Source organism: Notolepis coatsorum, assembly GCF_963971535.1.
Source record: "Notolepis coatsorum genome assembly, chromosome: 10".
Taxonomy (NCBI): domain Eukaryota; kingdom Metazoa; phylum Chordata; class Actinopteri; order Aulopiformes; family Paralepididae; genus Notolepis; species Notolepis coatsorum.
The window spans coordinates 76937895-76950709 of record NC_140174.1 but is presented as its reverse complement, the minus strand read 5'-3'; the positions used below and the strand labels follow the sequence as shown (position 1 = coordinate 76950709).

The following is a 12815-nucleotide window of genomic DNA, read 5'->3' as shown; positions in this document are numbered from 1 at the left end:
ACGGTCTTCACCGACGCCTCCCTCACGAGATGGGGGGGGGGGCGTGTCGGACAGACGCAGTAGGGGGCAGCTGGCAAGACCATGCTGCCCGGTCTGCACTACATATCAATGTGTTGGAATTGAAGGCAGTGCTTCTAGTCCTCAAGCAGCTCGGCCATCGTGTGGTGGGCAAGCATGTTCTGATCAGGACGGACAGCACGACGTCGGCATCGTATATCAACAGACAGGGAGGAGTACGCTCTCCCCATCTCCACCGGGCGGCGGTCGAACTCTTGCTATGGGCGTCTCTCAATCTGCGCAGCCTGAGGGCTCTCCACATCCCCGGCAGGGAGAATGTGGGTGCAGACGTGATGTCGCGGGGCGGTCCCCACCCAGACGATTGGGGACTACGTCCAGACATAGTCAGACAGGTCTGGGACTGATTCGGGGAGGCCGCGGTGGACCTGTTTGCAAGCAGTCAGTCCTACCAGTGCCCTCTGTGGTTCTCGGTCAGTCGGAAGGACAACCCCTCTCTGGGAGTGGATGCCTTCTCGATGTATCCGTGGCCGGCCGGGATTCTGTACGCATTCCCCCCCATACACCTGATAGCTCAGCTGTTGGAGCGGGTACGTCAGGAGCGCAGGACTTTGATCCTAATCGCGCCGGACCGGGGCACAGCTGTGTGGTTCCCGGCCCTGATTCAGCTCTTGGTGGCCCCGCCGTGGCCTGTTCTGTGGTCACCGCGGGCCCTCTCTCAGGCATGCGGAACACTGTTTCTGCCTCCTGTTCTGGGGCAGCCTCTAATGGCTTGGCTGCTGAAAGGGTGAATCTGGAGAGGATGCGTCTTAACTCTACTCCCCGCGGTTTGTACAGGGAAGTGGCGTATGTTTCAAGAGTGGTGTGAGGTTGGGGGCCTGGACCCGGTGTCGTGCCCCCTGGACTCGGTTCTGTCCTTCCTCCAGTCTATCCTGGATAGGCTGTCGGCCTCAACAGTGAAGGTATACGCCGCAGCTATATCGTCTTGTCATGTGGGCTTTGAGGGCAGAACGCTGTTCAGCCACCCTCTCGTGAGATGTTTCCTGCTTGGCGCACGGCGTCTCAAGCCTGTGGAACGTGCTCTGTCTCCGAGCTGGGACCTCCAACTGGTCCTGGAAAGGCTGTTGGGGGCCCCGTTTGAGCCTCTTGAGCAGGCGCCATTGGATAGACTGTCTTTCAAGACCGCGTTCCTTCTGGCCATCACCTCCGCTAAACACGTGGGTGAGCTGTGTGCTCTCTCTGTGCGGTCCGAGTGCCTGTCTATTCAGGCCGATAGCAGTGCGACTCTGAGGCGTAATCCGGCCTTTGTGCCAAAGAATATCCGGAGCTCTTATCGCTCCAGGGATATTGTGCTCCAGGCATTTCACCCTCCTCCTCACACTAGTGAGTTGGAGGCGAGCCTTCACCTGTTATGTCCAGTCCGTGCGCTGATGGTTTACCTTAGTCGCACGCAGGATCTCAGGGCTACCGATCAACTGTTTGTTTGTTACGGTGGCTCTCACGCGGGTAAGGCGCTGTCCAATCAACGCCTGTCACGTTGGTTGTGCGAGGGCATTGCCCTCTGCTACACTTTGGCTGGACAGGTTCCCCCCGCAGGCGTCAGGGCACACTCCACTCGTGGAGTGGCGGCCTCCACTGCCCTGTTTGGGGGGGCCTCGGTGGAGGACCTCTCCTGCACCCCGCAATCAGGTGGGCTAGCAGGTGTGTGTGGGTGTGGACCGCGGAGTGCTCTGTCGCACACGGTCCCGCTTGCACTGTGCGTTCTAGGGTGACTGGTCCCTTTTTCGCACGTTGGTTGTAGTTGACTGCCTCCCCCCACTCGTTAGGACGGGCGGGTGGACAGGACTCCCCTCCCCCCCTGGTCCGGGGCTTATGGGCCCTCAGGGGGTGCATTTGACGTGGCCACGCGTCCGCTCTGCCCCTTTTGATCTCAATATGGCAGAGCGGGACGCGATGTCAGATGTAATATAACGAAGGTTATCCTATAACCCTAGTTATATGAATACTGACAGAGCATCCCGCTCTTCAGCGCCCTGAGGACCCTTGGATGTTTTTCACGCATGGAATTCAGACTTGGAAGGGTGTAAGCGTGACCACTTCCTGTGTTTTGTAGGAACACACAGGAGTAGGCGTGGTCACATGCAAGTGACGTGCATTGTGTCAACTTTTTCACGTGCACAATATGTGCATGGAGATGATATCTCAATATGGCAGAGCGGGACACTGTCAGTATTCATATAAATAGGGTTATAGGATAACCTTCGTTCTACGACCCCGGGACATTGAGAAAACAAACCAGGGATGAGGAGCTGTACCATCCGTCCAGTGTGTCTGATTGATAAGCATAGTATACTTGGCCAAGTATATTCTTGCCAAAATACATTTTCCATAATACCTGAAGGTTGGGGGACAAAAAGGGGGCGGTGTCTCTATTCCAGGCCCATGTGAGGAACTATAGGTTAACAAAGCATGACAACATTTAGAGGTACGGGTAAGCAGCTGGAAAATGGGGATTTGAGAGTGAAATGGATAGTTTGTTACTGAATGTCATTAGGAAGCACTGACAATCAGGTTTGAAATGGTAAATGGTGCTTATGTAATGTTACATTTAAAGAGAGGACGGAGGTCTCTGTGTGCCCAGTTAAGGTCTGGCACCCTGCCATTGGCCATTATAGTCCATGGGCCAGACCAGATATCGGTGCCACTCAGGGTGAATAAACTTACATATCATTTTTTTCAAATATCTATGTCTGTAGATGATATTTTTGTATGATAGCCCTTCCAGAGTGGTAGCTTTATCATAATTATCAAGTCATGAAGTATACCCACTGAAATCGCATTTCAGATGCTGGTGCATATCCTGCTTTAGACTCACGTACAGGACATCTGTCAATGTTTCACAATATTGTGTTTGTTATCCTCCTCTACCAGCATGACCAACCTCTCTATATACTGATGATCCTCCTCTACCATGTCAGCATGACCTACCTCTCTATACTGATGATCCTCCTCTACCATGTCAGCATGACCAACCTCTCCATATACTGATGATCCTTGTCATGTACGAAGGTCTAAGAATAACAACTGGAGGGCGGCACATGAGCAAAAGCAGCCTCTCTCAGTAAATGCGTTCAAATCAAGGTCCCAGGTATAGGTAAAAGAAGACACAACACAAGACGTTTTCCAAATAGTAAATTATATATTTATGGTGATAGGGATTTAAACCTCCACCATAATGCAAAAAGGGGAAAAGGTAGGGGAGGACAAACAATACATACATGTAAACAAACAAACACTTAATAGCCAATACAACCACGTGCCCATCATAGGACACCACAGCTATGGGGTTTAATCCACACTCAATGTGATAAATGGCACCCAGCCACACAGTGTTGCTTCAGGCAACAGATAGGCAAGACGGCAGCCTCCTCACTCCACCCTGAAACGTGGCAGTGACTTCCATAAATGAGGGCCCTGTGTGTGTGTCATCTTCCAGTTTATATCCACTCATCCAACTAACTGCCCACAGGTGTAATCAAGCAGGTGCAATCAGCTCAATCAGGAGGATGAGTGGTCTCTGGGAAAAAGAGAGAAGAAACAGAATTAAAAGATGACACATCACACAACCAAGAACAACATAACCCATACTCATGATACTAATCTGATGTTCACATGGTCTTCCAAAATACAGTAATAATGATAATGACCAACCCACGTACGTCACACCTCCCCCCATAAGAGCGAACCCGCAGGGTTAGCAAAACATTATCACTTATTATTAACCAACATCCGATTAGCACCAACAGAACAGAAATAAATAAACAACACCCTTCCCAATACCACATGCCATAACGGGAACAAGACAGGCACCGTCATTACGTTCACCCTCCTGTAGTACAAAAAGACCGGAGAGACACATTAGCCATGGGAGTTAGAAGGCAAGGAGAGTCCCAGGGACCATGGCCAGGTGAAGCCAGCCCCCTCTTTCTTTTGTCAGGGTACATAGCCACTCTCCCCACGACCTCCCTCATCGCCACCGGACACCGACACGCGAACCGCTTACCGGGGTTCACACTCCCAACATCAGCACTATGCGTCCTGCAAGGCACAATAGAACACAACCCAGCATGTGAACCAACCACCCTGTCACATCCCAACTCCGACGAGACGCGGGCAGAACCTTTCATTAGCCTATTCACATGACACCAGCGTGTCCTCCTCCGCCGCCCGGGCGTATGCAACATATACTTAGTGGTAGACACCCTTCCTTTTACCACATAAGGTCCTGAGAACCGGGCAGCGAGCACAGTACTAGGCGTGGGCAGCACAATAAACACCTCATCCCCCGCCTCAAAATGCTGCGCCACCGCCAATTTGCAAAACTCACCACAGACAGAGTCACCCAACGCTAGACCTTGGTCTCGCTTCCGCTCCTGTACCCTAGGGACAGCACAAATAGAAGGAACATTGGGGTGATTATCAATCAATGAGTTAGTAAATGGAGCGTCTCCAACCTCCAACACAGGGACGACCTTACCCCCAGCAATATCATTCCCCATGACGAAATCCACGCCCTTTATGGGAAAACATGGGCGAACCGCGACCGGAAAGCAACCTGTGATCAGTACAGACTGTACATGCACCTTATGCAACGGCACGCGCACACACCCCATGTCAATACCTCTCACCAATTCACTCGACTGACAGGAGTCCACATCCAATGGTAATACATCAGCCAGGATGAACGATTGAGCGGCTCCTGTATCACGGAGTATTCTCACCTGTTGGTAGTCCCCAACTTTACCCGACAGGGACACATAACCATCAAACAAAAAGGGTTCAAAAGAGCTATGCTGGTCAGGACATGACACCGTACCAATCAACCCCACCCCTTTCGGGTCCTGGGCTGACTCCCTGGTCTCCTGTCGATCCCTTAGCGCATGACAGTCCTTCACAAAATGCCCTTCTTTTTTACAATAATGACACACCTTTTCAGACGGCGGTGAGCGTGGTCAGAATGCTCGCTCGTCACCCAAGGCATTTCGAGACGGCGGTGAGCGTGGTCGGAATGGTCGCTCGTCACCTCCCCGAAACGGCGACCCCGACGGAGAACACGCGCCCCCTCCTACATACACATCATTTCGTACAGAATTTTTTTTGTGGATCATTGCTAACTCGTCACACAAAACTGCAGCTTCCTGGAGGGTAGAAACCTTTTGCTCCTCTAGATGTACTATCATGCGTTCGGGCACACATTTTTTAAACTGTTCAATGAGGATTAACTCGCTCAAAGCCTCGACCCCATCCACCTTACATGCTTCACACCAACGAGTGAACATCGTCCGTTGTTCATGGGAAAACGCCACATGTGTTTGCGAGGGAGCTTTACTTAGTGCCCTAAACCGTTGCCTATACGCTTCCGGCACCAGTTCATATACGCGCAAGACAGCACCCTTCACTTTCTCATATACCATGCTGTCCTCCTTCGATAATAACTGGCATGCGTCCTGAGCCCTACCCATGAGCCTATATTGCAATAATAGTGCCCACTGGTCCTTCGGCCACTGCGAAGCCCACGCTACCCGCTCAAAATTAGAAAAATATGTTTCCACCTCAGACTCCCGAAAAAGGGGAACCATAGAAATATGTTGCCCAATATTAAAAATGCCCTGGTAACCTTCAGATGAGGGAGAAGAAGAGCCACCACTCTCCAATTCCATCCTCCTTATTGTAATCTGGAGCTCTCTATCCTTCTCCTCTTTCTCCCCCTGGAGCACTCTCTCCTTCTCTTCTTTCTCCCCCTGGAGCACTCTCTCCTTCTCCTCTTTCTCCCCCTGGAGCACTCTCTCCTCCCTTCTCTCTCTTTCCAGACTCTCTCTATCCTTCTCCTCTCTCTTCCCCTGGAGCACTCTCTCCTCCCTTCTCTCTCTTTCCAGACTCTCTCTCTCCTCTTTTCTCTCCTCTCTGTCTCTCTCCTCTTTTCTCTCCTGTCTGTCTCTCTCCTCCCTTCTCTCTTCCCTGTCACGCATAGCAGCTCTTTCCTCTGAAACAGAGGCACGTCCTGAGTGTACAGAATTATCACTGTCAATCTCCTCAGCCCTGGCACTGCTACCCCTCCGTTTCTGTATAGCACCACCGGTTCTCTCACTGGACTCACCAGGCGCCTCGCCATGCGTGACGTCCTCCGAGTCATTTCCCTCGGCTATGGGCGAACTGAATATCTCCTTATCTACTAACCCAGCGAGCACAATTGCTTTTACCTCCTCTTTACTCTTTGAACTTTGGACCGTAATGCCATAATGCTTGGCGACCCCACACAATTCAGCTTTCGTGCAGACATCAATCTGATCCCTCGTACGATCCGCCACAAAACAATCCAAAGTAAAAGCCGTCCCAGCCATAGTCCCTACAGAATATGACTACACCACAAATAACCTACGCACATATAATACAATAATAATAAACGAATCACAGGTGCCAAGAAAATAGCCCCTCACCTACTCCACAATATCCGTGCGTAACACATTTAATCATTACATTCCGCAGTATACAATTCAACCACTCTGATTTACTGCCCACATCTACCATTTATGAAAACAATAAATGCTGGTCTAACCATCTAACTAGAATCACCTACGTCACTCTAGCATACCCCAGCTAAACTACTCCCCTGCCGGGATGAGGCTACACATATCTTCAGTCGCTTACCGATTTCATTGCGCGCTCCACCGGAATTACGACGCGTGCCCCCCACCCGCTAACCAAGTAGGCGATCCCCCTGTTACCTATGTGGCAGAAAAAAACAGATTAGTTCAAGAGTGTCACATACAACAATGGTTTACATCAATCAAACTGTGTAGCACGGACAATGTAACCACACTAACTTACCAATTAGAAAACGCTATCTTATCTTACCTGACATGCTCCAATCGACAAGGCACCCCGTTATTTTACCAACAAGGAACCATACAATTGCGCAAACTAACGAGACCCCATGTCATGTACGAAGGTCTAAGAATAACAACTGGAGGGCGGCACATGAGCAAAAACAGCCTCTCTCAGTAAATGCGTTCAAATCAAGGTCCCAGGTATAGGTAAAAGAAGACACAACACAAGATGTTTTCCAAATAGTAAATTATATATTTATGGTGATAGGGATTTAAACCTCCACCATAATGCAAAAAGGGGAAAAGGTAGGGGAGGACAAACAATACATACATGTAAACAAACAAACACTTAATAGCCAATACAACCACGTGCCCATCATAGGACACCACAGCTATGGGGTTTAATCCACACTCAATGTGATAAATGGCACCCAGCCACACAGTGTTGCCCTGAAACGTGGCAGTGACTTCCATAAATGAGGGCCCCGTGTGTGTGTCATCTTCCAGTTTATATCCACTCATCCAACTAACTGCCCACAGGTGTAATCAAGCAGGTGCAATCAGCTCAATCAGGAGGATGAGTGGTCTCTGGGAAAAAGAGAGAAGAAACAGAATTAAAAGATGACACATCACACAACCAAGAACAACATAACCCATACTCATGATACTAATCTGATGTTCACATGGTCTTCCAAAATACAGTAATAATGATAATGACCAACCCACGTACGTCACAATCCTCCTCTACCATGTCAGCATGACCAACCTCTATATACTGATGGTCCTCCTCTACCATGTCAGCATGACCTACCTCTCTATATACTGATGATCCTCCTCTACCAGCATGACCAACCTCTCCATATACTGATGATCCTCATCTACCATGTCAGCATGACCAACCTCTATATACTGATGATCCTCCTCTACCAGCATGACCAACCTCTCTATATACTGATGATCCTCTTCTACCATGTTAGCATGACCAACCTCTATATACTGATGATCCTCCTCTACCATGTCAGCATGACCAACCTCTCCATATACTGATGATCCTCCTCTACCAGCATGACCAACCTCTCTATATACTGATGATCCTCTTCTGCCATGTCAGCATGACCAACCTCTATATACTGATGATCCTCCTCTACCATGTCAGCATGACCAACCTCTCCATATACTGATGATCCTCCTCTACCAGCATGACCAACCTCTATATACCGATGATCCTCCTCTACCATGTCAGCATGACCAACCTCTCTATATACTGATGACCCTCCTCTACCATGTCAGCATGACCAACCTCTCCAGATACCTGGACCATGGCACTGGCACCTTGGCACTGCAAGCTAATACATGTGTCCGAACTGGCTGAGTCTCTGGACTCAGAGTACTGCAGCACTCTGCTGGGATACTATGACTTTTCTGGGGATGACTGTGGCAGCGCTTTCAAAGGAAAGAGACAGGTGAATCCGTTGAATAATCTGCAGAAGAACCCTAGATTCCAGAAGGCTTTTAGTCAGCTTGGCACATTGTCGCTGGTAACAGATGAGCTCCAACAGGAGATGGAGTCCTTCACATGCATTATGGATGGCCATGGTCGGATGAAGTCAGTTGATGCTGTGTGAGCCAAGATGCTGCAGAAAATGATGGGTGCTGATAAAGTCCTGGATGCAAACTACAAAGTAGACATTGAACGCCTGCCTCCCCCCAAGGTCTGTCTCATCCCACATGTACAGCGAGCCAACTTCATAGTCGCCTGCTACAAAAAAGCAGAACAGCCAATATTCAAGAGGCCCAAAGCCTATGATCAAAGTATGGACTGGGAAAAACAATGGATGAGGAGGTGTTAGAACCTGTCTGGACGGTTGGACTCATCCTCCGTCCTTCTCTTGTTGAGGTACTGGCCCAGAAAGTGGAGTCAGAAGAGCAAGAAGCTCTTGATAAGGAGGCAGATTACACAAAAAATAACATGGATGAGGAGGATGGAGAGTACAAGTGTGATGAGGCGGAGGAAGAGATGGAGATCGAAGAGATAGACTTTGACAATTGTTTTAGTGATGATGATGATGATTAGTAGTTTAGGGTACAAAATACAAATAGAAAAAAAGACTTGAATGTTGTGTCAACAAAGAAGATATCCAGTCCATGATATCCAGTGCATATGAAAACATATAGTTTGAACCTTAACAATAAATAAATCAGGCTTCGTCCACATTGCAGCCGGCTTGTGGGAGGCATGGCCTAACAGCGTTCGAGACAGGGGAGGGGAGAATTGGACGATACGAAATTGGGATGGGAGAAAAATTGAAAATGGGAGAAAAAAGTAGATCAAAAAAATAAAAATAAATAAGAAATCACTGATCAAAATCGCATGGGAAAATGTGTTAATTTGTCTCTATATAATTGTTTATGCAAAACTATAATATTTAGGGCATAACAGCATGGAGACAATCTTTATCACAATATTATTTCCAATATTAACCTAAGCTAAATCGATCTCGTCCAATGCACTACATTTCAGTAAAAAGGGAAAATAGAGATGTGATATATGTTTTTTCAGCGTTTTTTGCCTTTTTTGTCCTGAAATTTAATCAAGATGTGTTTGAATCTTTAAAATAACAATTGTACTGAATTCCTTGGGTCAAACTTGTTTGGGAAAATGTTTTAACTTGTCTCTATATGTTGTTAACTTAAAAAGTTATGCTGTTTTCTTTTTCTTATTTTTCAGGTTTTGGTTCAGAATAGGTGTAATAAAGGGTTAAAAATAAACCCCATGGGACATTATTCCAACCTGTTACCTGTCAGAATCATAAAATAGACACTTCAAAGATTAATAAAAAACAGGTGGTGAAAAAAACCTATGCAGGTGGACCTACTGTATGTTTCCATCTAGAGTCTACTCTAGAGTATAGTGGCTGTTCTGTATAGTTTAATAGGAGCCTACTACTGCTTTTCTAATTTAAGGCTCACAATGACCTGTAACAATGAAATAGTATAGGCATATTATACATTTCCTGAATCCGTATGGTCCTGAGAGTGTTGTAGATATTGTATTTTGTGTCTCTGTTGCTCCTAGATGACACAAGGCTAAAATATAGTATATCATTTAGGCGAAAATCGTGTAGAAATGTGTGTTGTTGACTGTACAAAGAGCTCCAGTGACCTCTATATTGCTCAGAAAGATTCACATCTTAGCTTGAATGAAAGAGGACATAGTCCCCTTTAAAATGATACCAAACACAATATTGTGAAACATTGACAGATGTCCTCTACGTGAGTCTAAAGCAGGATATGCACCAGCATCTGAAATGCAATTTCCTGAGGGGGTAGGTATACGTCATGACTTGATAATTATGATAAAGCTACCACTCTGGAAGGGCTATCATACAAAAATATCATCTACAGACATAGATATTTGAAAAAATTATATGTAAAATTTTGGCCTCTGGCCCATGGACTATTATTGTTATGTATAGTCTAGGGCTCTACAGTGCGAGCATTTCACTCACATTTGCCCCTAAAAATGTATTTGTGCAAACCGGCAAAAATCATTTAGGAGCACAGTGTGCGAGTAATCGTTTTGCGTAGTGGGCATGTCAACGCACATTGTCATTTCATAATAGACACAGAGCAGCATGGACCACTCAGACCAGCTCTGTAACAACTCATCTCACGAGTCACACTGTTTCTATGTGCAACGAAAACTCTGTGAGCAACGGTTCCAATGGTCTAACATGCTTTGCATCCTCGCCATTCCTGTATACCCACGTTGCGCTAAAAACGACTGTACTACTGTACAACTACTGTAATGTTATCTGCTAACTCTAACTAAGCTAACCTGCTAACGCTAACTGTAAGCTATCACTGGGAACGCTCAGAGGCATAGTGAGGGAAGGGGGGGCTGAGAGTCTGTGTGTGTGTGTGTGTGTGTGTGTGTGTGTGTGTGTGTGTGTGTGTGTGTGTGTGTGTGTGTGTGTGTGTGTGTGTGTGTGTGTGTGTGTGTGTGTGTGTGTGTGTGTGTGTGTGTGTGTGTGTCGCTCTCTCCCTCTCCCTCTCTACATCTATCTCTATCCTGAACCTATTTTATTCAAAATTAAGATATTGATGGACAGTAGCTAATATAGTATATAGCTCAGCAGCTGTAACAGAATCATTTTATAAATTTTGATTATTTATGTTTCAATAGCGTTTAAATTATAATGAATTAAAGAATTGTATAAAAAATTGTCCATGTTGTCATCTAATAATATATTCCATTACCTTTCCTATCTATCTGTATCGAAGGGAAAATGTTGGTATTGTGACAACACTATAACATACAAAAGCAGCTTGACAACCGATATCCCTTGCGTCTAGTAGGCATGGGCTAATGTGTGATTATGGTGGTATGTGCTATCAGCTATTGCACAGATGTTTGTCCCTTAGTATGCATAGTATGTTACTTGAAAAATGTTCACTGTGCTCCTGAATTTCCTAAATCTTTTTATTTATGTGCTCCTTGGGAAAAGGGTTAGTGTAGAGCCCTTAACTTATTGTTTATGTGTCTTGTAAGCCCATAGGGCTGGGCATACATCTGTATGTAAGAACATTTAATTAAATATCAATCAATCAATCATATATAGCACTTTTATCCAACGTGTGTTACAATTCAGTTTCTCACATTCACCTATTCATTCATTCAAGGTGCCAACCTACACAGAAATTATGGGTTAAGTGTCTTGCTCAAGGACACATCTACCTCCTGAGTCACTGTCGCCCCCAAGGTTTGAGATGGTGGTCATGACAGAAGATGGTTAATCAAAGGGTTGTTAACATAAAGCTCCTCATTAGTTCCTATAGGTACATAATCGTTATTATTGTGTCCCCTTAAAGGTAGAATCTGTGATGTCGTCAAACAGCGACCTCTAGGTAAAAGAGCCCCATTTGATATTGTGTTTTTTTTAATTTATTTATTTGATCTACCTTTTCTCCCCATTTTCTATTTTTCTCCCTTCCCCAATTTCGTATTGTCCAATTCTACCATCCCCTGTCTCGAACGCTGTTGGCCATGCCTCCCACAAGCCGGCTGCAATGTGGACGAAGCCTTGCATCACGTGTCCCCTCCAGTACTCGAGGAGGCAGCCGTCGCATCTTTTCACCTGAACAGCACAATCTCTCAGCGGCAAGGGTCTGTGTGGGAGGGACACGCCGCCCCCGTTGCTTCCTGATTCCACTGCACCAACCGACCTGTAGGAGTCGCTGTCCACAACGTCCGATCCCCACCCACCAGCTTCCCACCCCCTAATACTGCCAATTGTATTAGTATGAACGACCAGCCAAGCTGGTAGCAAGGCCGAGAGCTGGGCTCGAACCCAGCATCTCCTGCGTTGGTGGCGAGCGCCTTGCCCACTGCACCACCTAGCCGCCTGTTATTGTGTTTTGTTTACGTTTGTGGATTGGAGTTAAGTGGGAATTGGGGGGAGGGGTTGCTACTGCTGGCCACACCTCAGGCTCTGCCAAGAGAGATCTGGAGAAATTCACAGTAAAATAAGTTGATAAACTCCAACCCACATATCAGACCAAAGCAAAAAAAATAAGTAAACAAAGTGCAATACCAAGAGGGACTCTTCTGCCTAGAGGTTGCTGTTTGACGGCATTACAGATTATACCTTTAACCATTTCACTACCACACTACAGAAGGTTAACCTTTCACTACCACACTACAGACGGTTAACCGTAGTGTAGTTGTGAAAGGGTTAACACTGTGTCGTGTGGCAGTGAAAGGGTTAACCTTATGTAGTGTCACAGTGAAAGGGTTAACCCTTTGGTAGTGTGGTAGTGAAAGGGTTAAGTAAAGTTTGACCAAAAGTCCACAAAGTGGTATTAGTGACAGATTTAACAAATTTTATAAAATAAATAAAGCCTTTTCTAGTT

The 12815-nt window shown here is 46.6% G+C and overlaps 1 protein-coding gene across 1 annotated transcript in view; it reads right to left on the bottom strand.

Moving 5' to 3' along the window:
- scn4aa (sodium channel, voltage-gated, type IV, alpha, a) overlaps positions 1-12815 on the bottom strand; it is a gene marked incomplete at its 3' end in the record, with an annotated part of 112566 nt that overhangs the window by 42077 nt on the left and 57674 nt on the right.